The sequence below is a fragment of the Rutidosis leptorrhynchoides genome, chromosome 6 (genome assembly GCF_046630445.1).
Source record: "Rutidosis leptorrhynchoides isolate AG116_Rl617_1_P2 chromosome 6, CSIRO_AGI_Rlap_v1, whole genome shotgun sequence".
In the NCBI taxonomy this organism is placed as follows: domain Eukaryota; kingdom Viridiplantae; phylum Streptophyta; class Magnoliopsida; order Asterales; family Asteraceae; genus Rutidosis; species Rutidosis leptorrhynchoides.
The window spans coordinates 293,844,041-293,868,041 of record NC_092338.1 but is presented as its reverse complement, the minus strand read 5'-3'; the positions used below and the strand labels follow the sequence as shown (position 1 = coordinate 293,868,041).

At 31.4% G+C, this 24,001-nt stretch overlaps 1 pseudogene; it reads left to right on the top strand.

Moving 5' to 3' along the window:
- Positions 1-4,676: 4,676 nt before the first annotated feature.
- LOC139851532 (acid phosphatase 1-like) overlaps positions 4,677-24,001 on the top strand; it is a 150,926-nt pseudogene continuing 131,601 nt past the window's right edge.

Below are 24,001 nucleotides of genomic sequence, written 5' to 3'. Positions count from 1 at the left end.
ATATATGAAAACAGTTCAAAATTTTGAGACTCAACCTAACAGACTTTGCTTATTGTATCTGAAACATATAAAGATTAAGTTTGGATTTGGTCGGAAATTCCCAGGTCGTCACACACAAAAATCACGAATGGACGACCACAAACCCACGAATCGACAACCACGTACTAGTGAAACCCAAGACATGAAACCTCAGTCACGAAATCCACAACCACGAATATAAACTACAAAAGTACCTGAAGTCAAGAGCAGAAAGAAGGTGATGGAGCAAGAGAACTCGAATCAGCCGGCGGCGGAGAAAGGCACGAAAACCACTGGCATCCATGAAACTCCGGCAAATCTCAAAGACCCACAAATTACCAAGTGTATATCACCTGTAGATCTGCGTCGGGGAAGCAAGGAGACAAGATTCGATTCAACAGAACCGCCAGAAATAACTCACCGATGCAACCTTAATTGTTGATCTAACTCGAATTGAAAGAAAACGCCTAAAACGAGAATTACATGCGAAATAGATAAAACAGAGGATAAAGGGTGAGGAAAGGAGGTCCTCCAGACCGCCGGCGAAAACCGACGCCGGAGGAGGAGTAATATGGGTGGCGGCGACTAGATTTGAGTTAGGGTTTGTTATTTGTTGAGAGAGAGAGAGCAGAGGGTGTGTTTTAATTATAATAATAAATATATTTTAAATTATCGTAAGCAAATGAAAAGATAGTAACTTATAATGGAAGATTCTTTAAGTTTTATATTTAATAAATGTATTAGTTTTTATTTATTTAATTAATAGTAATTTACATTACACTGTGTAGTTATTTTATTATTATTAATTTTTTTTTTTATCTTTTTACCATTATTAAATATATAATGTGTAGTAAGTTTTTAATTTTTATTATCATTATTAAATTCAAGGAGTAAGTCATGGTAGATTAGTTTTTCTTTTTTTTACTTTATTACTATAATAATAAATAATGAATAATAAATTCAATGTGTAGTTCATACTTAATGACCTAGGACTAATTATATATATATATATATATATATATATATATATATATATATATATATATATATATATATATTTTATTTATTTATTTAATCATATTATATATATATATATATATATATATATATATATATATATATATAGAAAGAGATTATAGTTTATATACATTTTAATTATAATTATTTAACCATATTTATTATATATAGATTTTAATATTAATTATTTAACCATATTTATTACACCATACTTAATGATTCTATTTACTTTTATACAATTATTAAATATATTTTTTGTAGTAAGTCTCCATTTACTTTTTTATCATTACTAAATATATTTTTTTAGTAAGTTTAATAACTTTTTCTACCATTAATGAATTCAAGAAGAGGTAAAAATCTATTAATCACACGATACTTAATTTTCTAAAACTCAATATATATATATATATATATATATATATATATATATATATATATATATATATATATATATATATATATATATATATATATATATATATATATATATAATATTACAATAGATACTCAAAGTTATATTACGTTATTCATCAGATTCTAAAATATAATCACAAATTATTATTATAAAAGGATAAGTAATAATTAATACCCAAAACTCAAATTTAGCATACACGAAGTTAAATTATTTGTTATTGTCATTCATTACATTGTAAACTATTTTTTTACTATTTTATTATTTTCAATTATTATTATAATATGGTTAAGCCATAATTTATATTAATCAATGATTAAATAAAATATTTAATTCTTTCACATTATTTTTCTCATATCTTAAATAGTAATTTCAGTTACTTATAATAAAAGCATGATTGATCATCATAACTAATATTAATTTACTATAATTTATAAAAAAAAAAGTTTTACCATAGTTTATTATAAGATTTATTTATCAAAGTTACTATAAATTTACTATATAGTAAATTTTAATCGTAATTCATATACATAAATAATATAATAGGAACTCACTATTTACTGCTAATTCTAATGTATGCTTTGATTGATACTGAAAAGGCTAACTAAACCTTTAGAAGATATAAATATTGTTCATTTACTTACTTAAGAGTTAAATGTAATAAACTAAATTTATGACCTTTTTAATTCACCTTTATACTACTATATTTCTACCTTTTTATTATATGTACTATCATTTAATATGATGTTAACTAATCATAATTATATTAAGTACTCAACTTTTAGATATGGATACTTATAGATATATAATTATAATTATAAATTACTAAATGATAGAATAATTAAAACTTTAAAGGTATCAAAATTTACTCACCTTATTTAATAATCTCATTTACTTTTTTAGGAGTCAATTTATCTATATCTATATATATATATATATATATATATATATATATATATATATATATATATATATATATATATATATATATATATATAAGAATCATAATATACATATTAAAAGTTCATTATTTTAGCGGTATCGATGTGGCCATTCACACCAAGAATTAGAAGGTTCAAGTCACGGGATGAGACAATTGTATATATCCCTGGATTAATTCGTGGTAGTTGATGTATGAGTTGAATTACAGAACAACTAATCATAAAATAAAACAATTTGCCACCAAAGTAAAAGTGATATTTAGAACAAAGACATAATATAGATTGCCAAATCATTCAACTATACCCATGTGATCACCATTTTTATTTTATAGAAAAATGATAACATTTTATTATTCAATTATGCCTATATAATGGGATTCATTCTCTACTTCATTGCAGAAACTGTGACACCGCTATTTTTTTTTATACGTGGCGGAAGCATAATATTAAATTAATTACGATATCAACATTTGTACAAACCGATGTCACGTGTCATTAAAACAATTTACATATTAATAGGAAGAGACGTAAATACATTCTGTTTTCAAAGGTACACGGTTCATATTCTAAAAGACCACATCAGAGTTAACCCTGTCAAACATAACATCATCATGCCCGTCTTCTCCCAAAAGCACTATCTACAAAAGCTAACAACCTGCAGGGAGGAGATGGAGGGGAATTAGCACGAAGCTAAGTGAGTACGACTAACTACAGGCCATAGTATACATAAGTGTTATACTAATCATGTCACTTAGTCTAACACACAAACATCACCCAAGTGCCGTCTACAGAGACTCTGGCGGCTCGGCCAAACCATTAACCACCAGCTGATCGGACTGGGGCTTACCAGAAGTTCCTCCACCACCGCATGTATATACATAATCCACACGCGACGGACGCGTCATTCACATATATATACACCACGACTGTCTAGGCCACCACATGAGGAACCCAACCCGCAGGTTGATCTCTCCTACCGAGGCCACCACACAATAGGGACGCACTGGGCTCCAGCAGACAAGCATCAACCAACATGCAGTCATCACAATGTACCAACTATCCACAACAATAAGTATATCTAACAAGCATGACAGTCATAATATAACATGCTACTATATACTATGTACTTCAGTTAGTCCCACTCACCGATTACCAGCAAACGAGAAGGTGTTCAGCTATCTAATCACTGAACCTTCTCTTTCTCCTTTTCTCCTGAGAAATACATATAAACGAGTTAGTTTATGTCCATAAACACCAAATAACACAATACAGAAAATTTTGTCAGAAAACTGTCCGCTAAAAATTTTCTCCTTAACACTTATGCACTTTCAAAATTTACATCATAAACATCAAAATACAAACGGGCAGCATAACGGCTAAAACTCAACACTTTGGTAAAATATTCTGCCCTGGACACTCATTCGGTCGACTGACTCTTACAGTCGGTCGACTGTCGACACAATCGGTCGACTGACCTTCTCAGTCGGTCGACTCACTTGGTATTACATCAATCGGCCGAATGTAAATCTCAGTCGGTCGGTTGTCTTCGTTAATCGGCCGGTTCAACCCTCAGTCGGTCGACTGTCGACCGACTGTCGGCCGACTGTGTTCATCTTCTTCAGAAGCTGAACACAAGTTACGGACTTCAAGCTAAAATCGCCAAAACTCGATCTAGAGCTCATTTTCGACACCAAAACTTACCACAACTCAATCACTACATGTTATAGACTATAAACCCACAAAGTTTGGACTATAACAACATCAAATTCGTGGGTTTTGACACAAAATCAAGCTTTTTACAAAACTTACACAAAACTATGAATTTAACCACGAATTGAACACAAAAACACATGTTTCTTACCTTGTTAGAATCAGTAGACAACAAAGAACACGATTCCAAGAACAATTTGAGCTCAAGAACTAGTTTTAGCAATTAGGGTTTCAAAGGGGAAGAATTAGGTACGGGGTAATATTTGGGAAGGGTCTGGAAAGTGCAAGAAATGCACTGCATAAGGCATCAAAAGTGGGTTAAAATCCCACACTGTGTGACACACGGGTATTTACCAGTTATCTGATATATTTCGTACATCATTTGGCAACCCAAATGAAATCCAAATTAAATAAACAAACCTGTTCTGTGACCCTTGTCACAAACTGGTCCTAACCACATTATTATTTAATAGTAAACATTAAATAAAAATAAAAGCATATAATAACACAATACTAACTTAAGGGCAATCTAGTAATCTTACATCTAGGCCCGATTGAGGATGTTACAGAAAAGAAAAATGGCAAGATGTATAATTGTTTTAGTAGCCATAATGTGTCTTGCCAATGTGCTAACAGCTGCAGATTGGAACATTATGAATCATAAACTCAAGTATGGTGTGCAAATAACCTTAAAGAACTACTGTGAGGCTTGGAGAATGAATGTTGAATTTGATGGAAAACCGTGTGTACTTTTAAATTTAGAAACGCAGCGGAACATGTAAATAAACATCTTTTATCAACTTTAAAATAAACATCATTTATTTTATTATAAACTTTCAAGTAAAATATTCACACGATTAACGATCCCAACAAGATCCAATTACACCACTAATAATTGTCAACTAATAAATTCACAAAGAGGAGTTTAGATATACCTTTAGTGAGCGATGCAAGAGCGATAGAATCAATTGTCCACGTATAGGTTGAAACATATATATTCAAAGTGTATGAATATCTCTATGGTTGATCCACACAGCATGTCGAGCAACACCAAACGGATGCTAGTCCGTGTATAACCCAAATAACAATATCCAATATTGTTTATAACTTTAATCTTTAAAAAGCAAAATCAAATCAATCCCTTTTATTTCTTTTATCTTTCAGTTGTCAACAACAACTAGAAATCATTAAAAATTCAATATGATTATTTAAATAGTTAAAGAAGAAAACAATACTACGAAGCTAGTTTTGTTCAAAAGGATTGAACACAAATTGTAAACCAACTCATTTCCTTTAATTTTGTTGGCCATTACCTACTGCTTCCACTTTCTTAGTCTTATGTAATATTTATATTAAAACTAGCAAACCCTTTTATAATTGTTCGGATGCCACAAAATAACAAAAGAAAAGGGAAAGTTGTTCACCAACTCCATTAAGTGTCAACAACCCTTTTGTTTTATATCTTGTTTTTAACCAAATTCGTAGATCTTCTTTTTGGTCCATATCTTCTATATTTTACTTTTAAGATACTCCGTGATATCTTGTTTGAAATTTTCTCATAATATACATTTTATATTTAATTAAATCTTATTTAATTAAATCATGCTTTTTAAAACATAGGTTATAATTATATATCAACAATATATAATAATTGGCGTTTAAATGCTAAAGTGTGTGACCCCATAGGCCCGTATATAAGCGGTAATATAGATTTGTGTTATGACATGCACACTAATTGTAACAAACTCCTACTTGTGCATGCCATAACATCTAGAAAACTATACAGACATATATTGGCGTCTAGCAACACGTCAATGCCCCCGAAAATATACAAGTGTTTGTTTCAGCTAAACAAACTATCATTATGATTAAAATGATTTAATGATTGAGTGTCTATCGTCCCTTTATTCCCGATACTGAGTTGACATGAGACATGGATCTAGTCATTCTCATCTGTCAATCAATTTTGTTTCTCGATCTAGAAAATTCGAATGCGATCACCAAGTTAGATTTGATCATCAATCAATATAGCTTGGACACGGCCGTGTTAATATCCAGTCACTTTCATCGAGGGGCCCAGCGGTATCATACTCTCATGTAGAGGAATACATCCCATTTTGATTATATGCGTTCGTCATGTACTTTACATCATACCCAATGATGGCCTTTATAATATAACTACCTTGTTCAGGATAGCGTTTAACCATATCAAAGTATAATATGTCATATAATCGAAACCAACATATACATCTCAGGTCTAAGGACACAAAGACATAACCATTATGAGATTCACTATTGATGACGATCCATGTAGTGATATCTCATGATTGGGTCATTCCAATATTCATCATCAATGAATACATATGAATTTTGGCCTCTGATAATGCTAAAAATGAACATATATTTCATAGCATTATCCTTCAAGAAAGACAAGCTTTTGGTTGCAATTGTTCTATTTACAAGTGATATTCGTTTAAATAATAAAAGGTGAAGACAAAAGACAGATTCGACGATTTGAAGATGCAAATGACCAAAATTCTAAAAAGTACAAAGTACAATCCAAGAGGTTCAATTTATTGATGAGAAACATCTAGAAATTACAAGAGTACGAGCCGCGAAACGCAAAGTACAAGATATTAAATAGTACGCAAGGACGTTCGAAAATCCAAAACTGAGACATGAACCAACTATCAACGCGCGACGCAACGGACCAAAAATTACAAGTCAACTACGCACATGAAGATAATATAATATATATATATATAATTATATATATATTATATTATATTATTTATAAACCGTCGACAAACAAGAAACCAAAGTGAAATGAGCTGTCCTAGGCGGCCATGCGATCGCATGGCCATGAAGAAGAAACTCCATGCGATCGCATGGAGTACTGTAGCTGGTCAGGTTCTATAAATTGAAAATTTTGGATGAGTTTATGTACATCAATATATATCCATCTACTCTCTATCTCTCAAATATATATTTATATTTATATTTTAATTATAATTTTAAATTAAGTTTAATAATAATAAGGTTATGTTAGCGAATGTTTTAAGTTTGTAAGTCGAAACTCTGTCCGTGTAACACTACGTGATTAATACTCATTATAAGTTATGTTCAACCTTTTTAAATTAATGTCTCGTAGCTAAGTTATTATTATGCTTATTTAAACCGAAGTAATCGTGATATTGGACTAAATATTAAAGACTGGGTAATTGGGCTTTGTACCATAATTGGGGTTTGGATAAAAGAAAGACATTTGTGGAAATTAGACTATGGGCTATTAATGGGTTTTATATTAACTAAACGATACCTCGTTAATTTAATATAAAGGTTACAATTTGAGGTATCTATAAATAACCACATACGCTTAATCGAGTACGGTGGGCGGGATATTTATAAATACAAATTATTGTTTATTTGACCGGACACGGGGATGGATTAATAGTTAATGGACTCATTAAAATAAGGGTGGATTATATTCAAGGGTAATTGGTGTAATTGTTAACAAAGTAGTAAAACCTTGGATTACACGCAGTTGATAACCTGGTGTATTCATTAAACAAAGTATTAAGACCTTGTTACAGTTCGAATCCCCAATTAGTTGGAATATTTGACTTCGGATATAAGGTTAATTTGACGAAGATCCTCGCACTTTATAATTATGACCGATGGACTATTATGGACAAAACCCTATGGACATATCGAATAATCCAGGACAAAGGACAATTAACCCATGGTAATAAATTAAAATCAACACGCCGAACATCATGATTACGGAAGTTTAAATAAGCATAATTCCTTTATTTTATATCTTATCGCACTTTTAATTATCGTACTTTAAAATTATCGTAATTTTATTTACCGTCATTTTATTTATCGCACTTTAATTTATCGCACTTTAATTATCGTCATTTACTTTACGCTTTAAGTTAAGTTATATTTTGCATTAGGTTTTAATTGTGACTAAAGTTTTAAAATCGCCAAACCGGTCATTAAACGGTAAAATTCCCTTTTATAATAATAATAATATTACTTATATATACATATATATATATATATATATATATATATATATATATATATATATACAAATATAGTTTTAAAAATATAGCTTAAACTTGGATAGCTCCCTGCAGAACGAACCGAACTTACTAAAAACTACACTACTCTACGATTAGGTACACTGCCTATAAGTGTTGTAGCAAGGTTTAGGTATATCCCATTCAATAAATAAGTAAATAACTTGTGTAAAATTATAGCGTATTTAATAGTATTTCGTAGTAAAATTAATAGTATTTAGTACCCCTTCGCTTTAACATCAAGTATTTTTTGGCACCGCTGCCGGGGAACATCTTAACGCCGAAGCGAAACGCTATAAAAAAAAGAGTAAAAAGAAAATATATATTTTATAAAGTATAAAAGTATATTTTTTTTAGTTCTTAAAAATATAAGTTTATTTTAATTACTTATTTTAAATTTTGTAAGATTATAAAGTAAAAAGTAAAAAAAAAATTAGTTTTTAAGTTATTTTTGTAAAAATATATGTTTATAAGTTTTAAATATTAAAAATACAAAAATAGAAAAATATAAAAAGAAAAGAAAAATATATATCTTTAAGTTTTTAGATTAAAAAGTATTTTTTAGTTACAAAAAAACTAATAAGTAATTTTTATTTAAAATATAAGTTTTAGTTAAGTTATAAAACATTTTCTATAAATTAAAAATAGATAATAAAAAAAATAAAAACAATCTGAGCCTGCAATATTTCGGCCTGCATAAAATTTGAATCTGCATGCCATGCGATTGCATGGCTGCAGTGAGGTAGTTTCATGCGACCGCATGAAGTGAGCTGGCAAGCCAAAACCTAGTACTCATTAATTACGCTATCAGGGTTTTTATTATTATTAATTCATTAGGGTTATTATTAATTATAATTAATTATAGTTAGGGTTTTTAATTTAATAATATTTAGTTTTAGTTTTAATTAAAGTTATAATAATTAGTTATTTAGTTTTATTAATTATATAAAATTAATACTTTTATAAAATAATAATATAAAAATAATATTTTTATAAAAATTGTATTTTTATAACTTTAAGTTTTATTTTTATATTTCGTATCTTTTTAATCGTTTAATTAATAATTTGTATATTTATCATTCGTACTTAGTTTTAAATTTAGTATTTTCCGTAGTTTATTTTTATTTCTAGATTTTTAGGCTTTGCCGTAAAATCCCTTAAGTGTTTTTTCTTTAGACTAAGATTTAGGTGCTTTAGAATTTTACGATGTCACCTATCGCTTTAATATTTAATAGAATTTAGTGCCTAATTAAGTTATTGCCATTTTGGATATAGAATTCATTTAAGTCCTTTAGACGCAACTTTTAATATTTAGTTTTTAGACTTTTAAGTTTCGACGCTGCATTTTATTATTTTTATTTTTCGACGCTTGTTTTTCGACCTCTTGTTTTTCGATGCGCTTTCTCTTTTTCAGTTCGACTCTCTAGTTTTTAGGACATAGAATTTTCTTTATTTTCTTTAAAACTTCGATGAAAAATTATTTTAAGCGGTTAAATTGATAGACATCCAAAATTTTCTGGTTCGTAGTAATAGTTGGATTTGTTAGTGGCGAGTTGTGGGCTTCCGATTTAAAGGGTCCTGGCTACCTGCTGCATCTATTGGCTATTCGAAATGTGGGCAAAATCAGAAAAGTCTATTAATTTGATAACTTATATAATTTTTATCTTTATAACTAATAGGATATTCAGTGAATGCACCGAGCAAAACGTTCACCATCTTTCATACGTTCACCACCTTTCATACGTTCACCACATGTAACTCGATCAAGACATCTAGCCAACATTGTCACCGTTGATTTTTCTTTAGAATCGTCATCTAGTCGACCAAGTACTCCAATTCAAATTTCCGATAATCCATTTTTTGAACCCGACCTCACAATTGAGAACCCGGAGGATATTCAAGGACAATTCAGAGATCCTGAACCACTAATCTTCCTCCTGAACCACAAATTACTCATCCAGAGATTGTCGAGGAAGAAACCATTAAGTCAGAATCCTCTAGTGATTCAGATTCAACAATTTCAATCATGGAAAATCTGGAACCTCTAAGTATGGAAGACCGAATGAGAGCTAAACGCACAGGCCAAGGTCATGCCATTACTCAACCAGACATTAATGCGCCAGATTATGAAATCAAAGGACAAATCCTACACATGGTAACTAATCAATACCAATTTAGTGGTGCGCCGAAGGAAGATTCAAACGAACATCTTCGTACCTTTAATAGGATCTGTACTCTATTTAAAATCAGAGAAGTTGAGGATGAACAGATCTATCTTATGTTATTTCCCTGGACTTTAAAGGGAGAAGCCAAAGATTGGTTAGAATCGTTACCTGAAGGGGCGATTGATACATGGGATGTCTTAGTTGAAAATTTTCTTAAACAATTTTTTCCAGCATCTAAAGCCGTCAGACTTCAAGGAGAAATAGTTACGTTCACACAAAAGCCAAATGAAACTCTATATGAGGCATGGACAAGATTTGGATAGTTGTTGAGAGGATGTCCTCAACACGGTTTAGACACTTATCAAATAGTACAAATATTCTACCAAGGATGCGACATTACTACACGAAAAGACATCGGCATAGCAGTTGGTGGTTCCATTATGAAGAAAACCGCAACTGAAGCTTACAATATTATTGATAATACAGCCTCCCACTCACATGAGTGGCATCAAGAAAAAGACATCGTTAGATCATCTAAAGCGGCTAGAGCCGATTCTAGCCATGACTTTGATTCCATTTCCGCAAAGTTAGATGCTTTCGAGAGACGAATGGAAAAGATGACTAAAGATATTCACGCAATACGAATTAGTTGTGAGCAGTGTGGAGGACCACATTTGACAAAATATTGTCTCAGTATTGAACAAACAATGGAACAAAGAGAGAATGTTTCATACATGAACCAAAGGCTTGAAAATAATTATCAAAGTAATTATCAACCGCCAAGACCAAACTACAATCAAAATTAGAATTATAACCGAAATGTTCCATACAGCAACCAACAAGGTCCTAGCAATCAACAAGTATCTAATAATACTTAAAACAAGCAAAGACCTATTTTTCAAAATAAACCACTACAAACCGATGATAAAAAGCCAAATTTAGAAGACATGATGTCGAAGCTAGTTCAACCGCAGTTTTTCACATCTCAGAAACAAACGAATGAACAAAATGCTCAAGCATTTAGAAATCAACAAGCTTTTATTCAAAATCTGGAACAAGAAGTAAGCAACCTAGCAAGGTTAATAGGTGAAAGAAAACCGTGAAGTCTACCTAGCGATACAAATGCTAACCCCCGGAATGAAACAGCTAAAGCCATTACCACGAGAAGTGGTATTACACTTAAACCACCTGAAATGCCTATAATTTTTGATGACTCTATTCCTTATACACATGCACCACAGCCTGAACAAGAGAAGGAATCAGAACCAGTAGTTGAAAAGGTTAATGAAGATAACACAGTTAAGGCTAAACCTTATGTTAAACCATACCAACTACCGCTTCCTTACCCAAGTAAAATGAGAAAAGAAAGACTTGAAGCCGAGCAATCTAAATTCTTGGATATGTTTAAACAAATAAATGTCAATCTTCCTTTCATTGATGTGATTTCAGGAATGCCAAGGTATGCTAAATTCCTGAAAGATCTAATCACAAATAGAAATAAAATGGAAGAACTTTCGGCTGTCACAATGAATGCTAATTGCTCTGCAGTGCTGTTGAATAAACTACCAGAAAAACTCTCAGATCCAGGAAGTTTTAAAATTCCATGTTTTCTGGGTAGTCTTAGTTCAATAGAAGCATTGACAGACTTAGGTGCTAGTATAAATTTAATGCCGTATTCACTATACGCTAAACTAGACCTTGGAGAATTGAAACCAACACGAATAAGTATACAACTACCAGATCGATCAGTAAAATATCCTAGAGGGATAATGGAAAACATGCTAGTTAAAGTTGGTACTTTAGTATTTCCAGTAGATTTTGTTATTCTGGACATGGAAGAAGATTCTCGAGTTCCTCTTATATTAGGAAGACCATTCTTAAACACGGCTAAAGCAATAATAGACGTGTTTGGTAAGAAACTGACCCTAAGTATAGAGGACGAGAGTGTTACCTTTTCTGTTAATAGAGCCATGCAACAACCGCAATATGTAGATGATACATGTTATTATGTTCAAACTATAGATTCACATGCAGAATTGTTAGAAGAATTTCCAGAATTACAAGGAACGGGAGAATGTTCTTCAGGAGAACAAACTGAACCAATTGATGAAGCTGAAATGTTAGCTACAATTATGGCTAATGAATACGAACCAACAATAGAAGAACTTCAAATGCTAAAAGAGGAAGACTGATATCGATACAAATCATCGATAGAAGAGCCACCGACATTAGAGTTAAAGCCACTTCCAAACCATTTGGAATACGCTTATTTACAGGGTGAATCTGAATTACCTGTAATAATATCGTCTTCTCTTACGGAAAATGAAAAATCTCAACTCATTTCTGTGCTAAAAGCTCATAAACCAGCTATTGCATGGAAGATTCATGATATTAAAGGTATAAGTCCTTCGTATTGCACACATAAAATCCTTATGGAAGAAGGCCATAAAACCTATGTGCAACGCCAACGAAGACTAAATCCTAATATGCAAGATGTTATTAAGAAAGAAATTATTAAACTATTCGATACAGGTTTAATTTATCCAATCTCTGATAGTCCATGGGTAAGCCCAGTTCAATGCGTACCTAAGAAGGGTGGCATAACCGTCATCACAAATGAAAAAAATGAGCTTATTCCTACTAGGACTGTAACAAGATGGCGTGTTTGTATTGATTATAGAAAATTAAAAGACGCCACCAGAAAAGATCACTTTTCCTTACCTTTCATTGATCAAATGTTGGAAAGATTAGATGGAAATAGTTACTATTATTTTCTTGACGGTTTCTCCGGATACTTTCAAATTCCAATAGCACCCGAGGATCAAGAGAAAACCACATTCACGTGCCCTTATGGTACTTTTGCTTATAAACGCATACCATTTGGACTTTGCAACGCCCCTTCAACCTTTCAAAGGTGCATGATGGCAATTTTTCACGACATGATAGAAGAATGCATGGAAGTTTTCATGGATGACTTTTCAGTCTTCGGTGATACTTTTGAAACCTGTCTAGTTAATCTTGAACAAATGCTTATTAGATGCGAGCAATCAAATCTAGTTCTTAATTGGGAGAAATGCCATTTCATGGTTAAAGAAGGCATCGTTCTTGGTCATAAAATCTCAAAGGAAGGAATTGAAGTGGATAGAGCTAAAGTAGATGTAATTGCTAAACTTCCACATCCCACCAATGTTAGAGGAGTTAGCAGTTTTCTAGGGCATGCCGGTTTTTACTGACGTTTCATAAAAGATTTTTCTAAAATTGCCACTCCTATGAATAAACTCCTAGAAAAGGATGCTCCATTCATCTTTTTGGATGAATGCATCAAATCTTTTAATATTCTTAAAGAAAAACTCACTAATGTGTCAATCATGATAACTCCAAATTGGAATCTACCATTTGAACTCATGTGAGATGCAAGTGATTTTGCAATGGAAGCCGTTTTAGGACAAAGGATTGAAAAATGATTTCAACCTATTTATTATGCTAGTAAGACGTTATAAGGAGCACAAACGAATTACACAACTACTGAAAAAGAACTCCTTGCTATTGTGTTTGCTTTTGACAAATTTCGTTCATATCTCGTTCTAGCTAAAACGGTGGTCTATACCGACCATTCTGCTCTTAGATACTTATTTTCAAAACAAGATGTTAAACCACGATTAATCCGTTAGATCTTACTCTTACAAGAGTTCGATATTGAAATCCGAGACAAAAAGGGAGCAGAAAACCTTGCAGCTGATCATCTTTTTCGTCTTGAAAATCCCGAATTAGAAGTTCTAAATGAATCGGCCATACAAGATAACTTTCATGATGAATATCTATTGAAAATCAATTATAGTGAAATTCCATGGTTTGCAGACTATGCAAACTACTTAGTATGTGGATTCCTTGAAAAAGGGTTGTCATACCAAAAAAGAAAGAAATTCTTTAGTGATATAAAACACTATTTCTGAAAAGATCCACATTTGTTTAAAAGTTTTCCTGATGGAAAAATCCGCCAATGTGTATTCATAGATGAAGCTAGTCAAATCTTAAACCATTGTCACACAGGACCAACAGGAGGGCATTTGTAGTGACCCGAACTTTTCCATGTTTATATATATATATTAAATGAAATTATTATTTACATGATTAAGTATTTCCAACAAGTTAAGCAATCAAACTTGTTAAGACTTGATTAATTTAAATAGGTTTCATATAGACAATTGACCACCCAAGTTGACCGGTGATTCACGAACGTTAAAACTTGTAAAAACTATATGATGACATATATATGATTATATATATAGTTAACATGATATTATGATAAGTAAGTATCTCATTAGGTATTTTAACAATGAGTTATATACATAAAATTGAGTTTATTGAATTAAGAAACTCGAAACGATATATATAACGATTATCGTTATAACAACGTCTTACTAAATACATATGAATCATATTAAGATATTGATACACTATGTTTAATAATGATAAATGATAAGTAAACATGTCATTAAGTGTATTAACAATGAACTACATATGTAAAAACAATACTACTAACTTAATGATTTCGAAACGAGACATATATGTAACGATTATCGTTGTAACAATATTTAACTGTATATATATCATACTAAGATATATTAATATATCATAATATTATGATAATGTAATAATTTAAAATCTCTTTAGATATAATAAACAATGGGTTAACAACATTTAACAAGATCGTTAACCTAAAGGTTTCAAAACAACATTTACATGTAACGACTAACGATGACTTACGACTCAGTTAAAATGTATATACATGTAGTGTTTTAATATGTATTCATACACTTTTGAAAGACTTCAAGACACTTATCAAAATACTTCTACTTAAAAAAAATTCTTACAATTACATCCTCGTTCAGTTTCATCAACAATTCTACTCGTATGCACCCGTATTCGTACTCGTACAATACACAGCTTTTAGATGTATGTACTATTGGTATATACACTCCAATGATCAGCTCTTAGCAGTCCATGTGAGTAACCTAAGACATGTGGGAACCATCATTTGGCAACTAGCATGAAATATCTCATAAAATTACAAAAATATTAGTAATCATTCATGACTTATTTACATGTAAACAAAATTACACATCCTTTATATCTAATCCATATACCAACGACCAAAAACATCTACAAACACTTTCATTCTTCAATTTTCTTCATCTAATTAATCCTTCTCAAGTTCTCTCTTCAAGTTCTAAGTGTTCTTCATAAATTCTAGTTTCATAAAATCAAGAATACTTCCAAGTTTGCCAGCTTACTTCCAATCTTGTAAAGTGATCATCCAACCTCAAGAAATATTTCTTAATTACAATAAGATATCTTTTTAATACAAGGTAATACTCATATTCAAACTTTAATTCAATTTCTATAACTATAACAATCTTATTTCGAGTGGGAATCTTACTTGAACTTGTTTTCGTGTCATGATTCTGCTTCAAGAACTTTCAAGCCATCCAAGGATCCTTTGAAGCTAGATATATTTTTATCATTTCCAGTAGGTTTATCCACAAAACCTGAGGTAGTAATGATGTTCATAACATCATTCGATTCATATATATAAAACTACCCTATTCGAAGGTTTAAACTTGAAATCACTAGAACATAGTTTAGTTAATTCTAAACTTGTTCGCAAACAAAAGTTAATCCTTCTAACTTGACTTTTAAAAACAACTAAACACATGTTCTATATTTATATGATATGCTAACTTAATGATTTAAAACCTGGAAACACGAAAAACACCGTAAAACCGGACATACGCCGTCATAGTAACATCGCGGGCTGTTTTGGGTTTGATAATTAAAAACTATGATAAAATTTGATTTAAAAGTTTTTCTTCTGGGAAAATGATTTTTCTTATGAACATGAAACTATATCCAAAAATCATGGTTAAACTCAAAGTGGAAGAATGTTTTTCAAAATGGTCATCAAGACGTCATTCTTTCGACTGAAATGACTACCTCTTACAAAAATGACTTGTAACTTACATTTCTGACTATAAACCTATAATTTTTCTATTTATATTCATAAAATAGAGTTCAATATGAAACCATAGCAAATTGATTCACTCAAAACGGATTTAAAACGAAAAAGTTATGGGTAAAACAAGATTGGATAATTTTTCTTGTTGTAGCTACGTGAAAATTGGTAACAAATCTATATTAATCATATCCTAGCTAACTTATATTATATTATACATGTATTCTAATATATTATGTAATCTTGGGATACCATAGACACGTATGCAGATGTTTTGACATATCATATCGACCATCTATATATATTATTTGGAACAACCATAGACACTCTATATGCAGTAATGTTGGAGTTAGCTATGCAGGGTTGAAGTTGATTCCAAAAATATATATACTTTGAGTTGTGATCTAGCCTGAGACGTGTATACACTGGGTCGTGGTTTGATTCAAGATAATATATATCAATTTATTTCTGTAGATCTAACTCTGGACAACTAGTTGTAGGTTACTAACGAGGACAGCTGATTTAATAAACTTAAAACATTAAAATGTATTAAAAATGTTGTAAATATATTTTGAACATACTTTGATATATATGTACATATTTGTTATAGGTTCGTGAATCGACCAGTGGCCAAGTCTTACTTCCCGACGAAGTAAAAATCTGTGAAAGTGAGTTATAGTCCCACTTTTAAAATCTAATATTTTGGGATGAGAATACATGCAGTTTTATAAATGTTTTACAAAATAGACACAAGTAAATGAAACTACATTATATGGGTGAATGATCGAAGCCGAATATGCCCCTTTTGCTTGGTAGCCTAAGAATTAGTAAACCGATCAACTAATTGACGCGAATCCTAAAGATAGATCTATTGGGCCTAACGAACCCCATCCAAAGTACCGGATGCTTTAGTACTTTGAATTCATTTTTATCATGTCCGAAGGATTTCCCGAAATGATAGGGGATATTCTTATATGCATCTTGTTAATGTCGGTTACCAGGTGTTCACCATATGAATGATTTTATCTCTATGTATGAGATGTATATTGAAATATGAAATCTTGTGGTCTATTATTATGATTTGATAATATATAGGTTAAACCTATAACTCACCAACATTTTTGTTGACGTTTTAAGCATGTTTATTCTCAGGTAATTATTAAGAGCTTCCGCTGTTGCATACTAAAATAAGGACAAGATTGGGAGTCCATGCTTGTATGATATTATGTAAAAACTGCATTCAAGAAACTTATTTTTGATGTAATATATTCTTATTGTAAACCATTATGTAATGGTCATGTGTAAACGGTATATTTTAGATTATCATTAATTGATAATCTACGTAATGCTTTTTAAACCTTTATAGATAAAATAAAGGTTATGGTTGTTTTAAAAATGAATGCAGTCTTTGAAAAACGTCTCATATAGAGGTCAAAACCTCGCAACAAAATCAATTATTATGGAACGTTTCACTACTACAAAAATCAGGAAAAGAAACCGGTTTTAAGGGGTATAGAGACCGGTTTAAAAACAGGTTTGCAAGGGTAGGGGTTTATAAATTCGAAACCGGTTTTAAAACCGGTTTAGAAAGTTAACAAAAGAGACCGGTTTTTATCAAAAACAGGTTCCGTTGCCTATGAAAAGAGACATGTTTTTGTTGAAAACAGGTTCCTATGCTTGTGAATAGAGACCTGTTTTTTTTTTCTTAAAACCGGTTTCTATGTTATTTTTTTTTTTTTTTGGAATTTCACATATAATTCTGAATTCACAATAATGCTATACAGAAGCTAACAAAATAGAATAAATTTATTGCAACCAACAGTTACATACATTACAACATACTTAGTTTTTATAACACATTAATACTAATAAATAAACTAAAAGTACAATCTAGCTGATTTTGTTCAAACATCAATCAATGATATGTTTAAAAGATGAAGTTTAATCTGGATGAGAGCAGTTGTAACGATCACCCGGTTGACCATTAATTGTTACAGCATCAGAGATAGTTGGATCACCACCTATGTGCAAGAAGTCTTCCATCACAGTTTGTATATCATTTTTCCACTTGATAGCATCATAGATACTTTGTTTAAACACTTGAAGCAATGGAGATATAGCCCACCGAGTTAGAATTATAGCGCTTGTGCTTATTAACTTCTTCAACTAACTTCACTATCCTACAAGTTTCAGAGTATCTTTCAATAGAAATTCCGAGAAACAGGTGAACATGACATAATGAAACATGCTAACTTGCAGAGTGCTCACAAACTTCTTCCTCATGTGGCATTTCAAAGTTCATCAAGGCCGTACATAAATCACCAATCATCGTCGTGAATGCCTCAACTAAGATACTCATTAAAGTTAAGACGAACATACCTTAGCGAAATATGAAGTCATCAGCTGGTCAAAACAACCACACCTGGTCATTAAGTAAGAATCGACTAATGCGGCTGTAATTAGAGAATGGAGGTGGAGATAGGGACTTAGGGTCAATAAGTAAACTAATTACATTATAACTTTCAATGCCAAGAACATAACATAATCAACTTCTTATAATCAACTGCACCAAAAGATAAGTTGAGAAACATACACTATGTGCTTCAACATTATGCAGCAGCAAAGCTTGGTATAATTAGTTTCTTGAACCTGCAACCAAAAGTAGACTTATTGATTAATAAGTCCATTGCCAATATCAACAATATTTTCACACTTGTACTATTACATAAAATTCATACCATAACATATTAACAGAATAAGAATACGCACTTCGGCATTAGGAGATTTAGTATGATGGATTTACTCATACTTAGCACAATAACACACTTATAACAGCTTTTCCATTCAATGATATATATCTACATCACAACATATAATTTGTTAACTCTTCAATCATAATAACACACAGATAGAAAGTACACAAAGCATGCATGTACGATGCTCTTTAGAGAAGTATACAATGCATATAACAAATCTTATATCTAATATTTCAAACTTATAGCACTGGTATACTCTAGAGTTAGACTTCTTTCGATACCTTATCATTTTCTCAACTCGCTTTGCAACACTATATTCCAAATCTGCTTCTTTTTGCTTTGTATGCCCAAATTTTGCCACTTTCTTTGATTCCAATATCCGTGGCAATACACATAACTAGCAGTCTTCATGCAACATTGTATACTGTAATTCAAAAATAAAACATTATTCAATTTCCTCAAACAAAAAATAATGTCAATATCATATATTCTTTAGAGATTACCTCATCCCTATCTAAAGTAATTTTCAATTCAACACAAATGTGCAACTGCATACATGAGAAATTAAAACACATAAGATACTAACAATGGAAAAAGCCACTATACTAATAAAATGCATCTTCAGTAATACAATCACTCCTTCAATCAATTATGTATATAACTGTTGCAAATTGCAATTAACAGTACCGTAATTGGAGAAATTACCTGCGTTAGGGTTTCAAGAGGCTGAAGTGGGTAGATTTTAAGGGCTTCACGAGGCTGTGAAAGCAATGATTCTGGTTAGGTGCGGTTCAGCGGTGATGGAAACAGAAGTAGATTGAATTAGGAGAGGTAAAGTGAGGTTTTGAATTTTGGAGGAGATGTTTTTAATCTCCCGCTGAAAAGAAAATACATTCGAGACAGGTTTATTAAAAAAAGAGATTTATAAAGTTTAAACCGGTTTTTAATAAAAAACAGGTTCCGAAAGCTATGAAAAGAGACCGGTTTTTTGTAAAAACCGGTTCCCCGTTTCCTTCTTTTTTAAAACCGGTTCCCATTCTCTTTTGAAACATGTTCTTAGGAGTTTCTCAAAAAACCGATTTTGTTTGGGGGTTTGTATTCTCATTTGTGTAGTAGTGTTTATAATCAATATGAACGGGACGTTTCAGCATTATAGGCCTCAACTTACAGCAAGAAAAGTTTACGACGCTGGATTCTATTGGCCTACAATTTTCAAAGAGAACGCACCTTCTTTGTAAATCATGTAATGCTTGTCAAAGGGCCGGAAAAATAAGTCAACGTGATGAAATGCCACAAAATGTCATTCAAGTATGTGAAGTATTTGAAGTTTGGGGTATTGACTTTATGGGTCCATTTCCAAAATCTCATAATAATCTCTACATTCTCGTTGCCATTGATTATGTATCTAAATGAGCGAAAGCACAAGCCCTTCCAACTAACGATGCACGAGTTGTAGTCAACTTCTTAAAACGTCTTTTTGCAAGGTTCGGAACACCGAAAACTTTAATAAGTGATCGGGGTACTCATTTCTGTAATAATCAACTTGAGAAAGTTCTCAAAAGATATGGAGTAACTCATAAAATCTCAACCGCTTATCATTCACAAACAAGTGGACAAGTTGAAAATACCAACCGAGCATTAAAACGTATTCTAGAGAAAACCCTAGGATCAAATTCGAAGGAATGGTCCATAAAATTGAAGGATGCACTCTGGGCTTTTAGAACAGCCTACAAAACTCCAATTGGAACCACACCTTTTAAACTCGTTTACGGAAAAGCATGTCACCTTCTAGTAGAAATTGAGCACAAAGCATTTTGGGCTTTGAAGACATGTAATCTTGATTTGCATGAAGCCGGACGTCTACGGTTAAGTCAACTAAACGAATTAGAAGAATTGAGACATGAAGCATACGAAAATTCGTTAATCTATAAGGAAAGAACGAAGAAATGGCATGATAAAAGAATTCGAAGTTTAAAAGAATTCAAGGAAGGAGATTGAGTTCTTCTTTTCAATTCACGATTCAAGCTATTTCCTGGAAAATTGAAATCAAGATGGTCTGGATCATTCATAGTCGAAAGAGTTTTTCCATATGGAACAATAGAGTTGATAAATTCAAATGGGATTGAATTTTAAGTTAATGGCCACAGAGTTAAACATTACATACATGGTCAATGGAAGTTGACAATGAAGTCAATCATAATTTCACCACCCAAGAAAACCCTCAGAATGAAAACATAAATATGTTATCAACAACATATGAAAAACCAAAATTGGAAGACGGGGAAGCTTCAAAATGGAGTGATGAAGAAGAATTCCTATACAAACCTCCCATTCCAAGAAACGAAGAAAATGTGAACAAGAAGTTCAAATAGAAGTGAAAGAACCAAGAAAAGATCACCCGAAAAGGTTAACAAACCAACTCTACTTACTAAAGTAGGAGACCCAGGTGAATTTATCATTTCTTGCTTGCTTAATGATGGTGCTATGTATAATGGACTCGCAAATTTAGGAGCAAGTGCAAACGTTATGCCTATTTCCTTATACAAAAGATTAGGTGTGGGTAAATTAATACAATTCAGAATAGGTGTTCAATTATTTGATCAAACCATTAAACATCCGGTTGGAATAGCCAATAATTTACTTGTTAAAGTGGGAAGTTTGACCTTTGTTGCAAACTTCATAGTTATTAATATGGAGGAAGACCTTGATATTCCTCTAATTTTAGGTCGCCCATCTTTAGCAACCACCGAAGCATTCATTGATGTAAGAGAAGGTAGAATGACACTTAGGGATGGTGACAAATCAGTTATCTTTGTGAACCGAAAGTTTAGATCTCCACCAACCAAAACTGTTGAACCCATAAAAATGCCTATGTGTGGGGAAGATGAAGAAACACCTAATGATAACCCGATAACAAAGAACCCCGTTATTGATACGAAATTAGATGAACCTGTTTTCAACAGTTCAATGAAGAAACTTTATAAACGAATTCAAGATGCTAGGATTAAGGGGAACTTTAAGTTATGCAATCGATTAGTATCCAATTTGTCGCCTAAAGAAAAGGTGATGTTAATTGAATTTGTGAATGTTACAGAAGAAATCAATCAATGGCTTGAAGCAAAAGTAAGAGATATGCAAGTTGTTGATGATCCAATTGAAGATAATAATGAAGTTAATCACAATTTCAACACCACAGCTAACTAAATTTGGGGAGAATCAGGTCTTTTTAAGGATAATATGAATTTCTGTTAGAGTTAGATATTCTGTTTTCGTGTAGTTTTCAAAAATGGAATCCGAATGGTCTTTCCCTAGCAGAACCTAAAGAACTAGTCTTCTCCCTCCATTCTGAATTTTTATTTCTTTTAGGTTTTACAAGATGAAGAATTCCTTTGATCTGAACCATGGTCTACTACTACACGCTATGATTACTAAACATAATAATAACATCTTCCCGAGTGAACTAGTATCATTCATAAGAGGAAAAATGGACGAAGTGAGGAAAGAACTCAGGAAGAATCATCATAAGATACATTTTGGTAAAGGAAAATCAAAATTCGCAATAAAAAGAAGAGCAAGACACCTTGAAAGATGTCATAAATGCGGAAAATGGTCACACAAAGGTAAATTTTCGAACAATCAAACATATTCAAATACCGAATTTGTTACTCTATGCAGAGAAGGACCATTCATATGTTTAGAAGAAAAGTTATTGAAAAATCGAGGTTACGCTTATGTAGCTATGGAAAACCAAATCACACGACTCTCCTATGAGTCAACTAAAGCAGGTCTCTGAGAATTCTATCTCACAGGTAAGTATGTACAGTTTTTATTTTTATTTTATTACTTTTAACCTTTTGATAATAAACGCTGAATCGTTCGCTATAAAGTATTAAATTAATATTCAATAAAATTAGGTATGCGAAACCGAAATTATTAATATCATACAAAAATTTAATGCATCACTGCAAAATTTACCGTTTATTCATAAGGTATAAATATCTTTAATCAATCAATCCAAAATATTTCAGAAATTCATCAGGAGTAAAATTAGGTAAAATAGCCGAAATTATTTTACCCAAAAGAGGGGCGTATATTTTTGATAATATTTGATTGATTAAAGTGGGATAAAAGACTAAAAAGATTTTTAATTTTATTTTTACTTTGTTTTTAAAATTAATATATAAATATTAAATTATTATTGTAAATTTTTAAAACCAATATATTTAAGTTTGTAAATATCTTAAAAACTAATATTTTTAATATAAGTTTGTAAAACTAATATATTTAAATATTAATGATATTTGTATGAAATCTTATTATGCATTTTAAATTTAAGTTTGGTGTGAATTTAAAAATAAAATTTACTTATTTCATTAAGTTAAAAATTTGATACCTAAAATTCGTCGTAAGTTGAAGACTAGGTTATGGAACCGAAATTGCTTTACCCAAGTGCGGGACGAGAAATTTTGTTATCATTATTTTTAATCTTATTGAATTAAAGCATGCCAAAAACATTATAAAAAACAAAAATCTTTGCTTTTAAAACAACGCTTTAAAGTGACAAATTTTAAAATTTTGTCGAGAGACGAACTGGGACAAAGATCCGAAACGCCCTCATTCTAAAAGAAAACAAATTTTTAAAATTAATTAATTGTTTTATAAGTAAAAGGTTTTATATATATATGAAAAAAAACCCCTGGACCCCATGCGATCGCATGGGAATTGCACGGGGTAGTCATACGATCGCATGGCCTTTAAAAACTGATCAGGATCAAAAGCTCATCGAGCTGTATTCTGTCCACATAAAACACACACACAAACATACGCAAACACTCTCAAAACATCACCTAAAATCATCATTTTTAACCAAAATTCACCAAA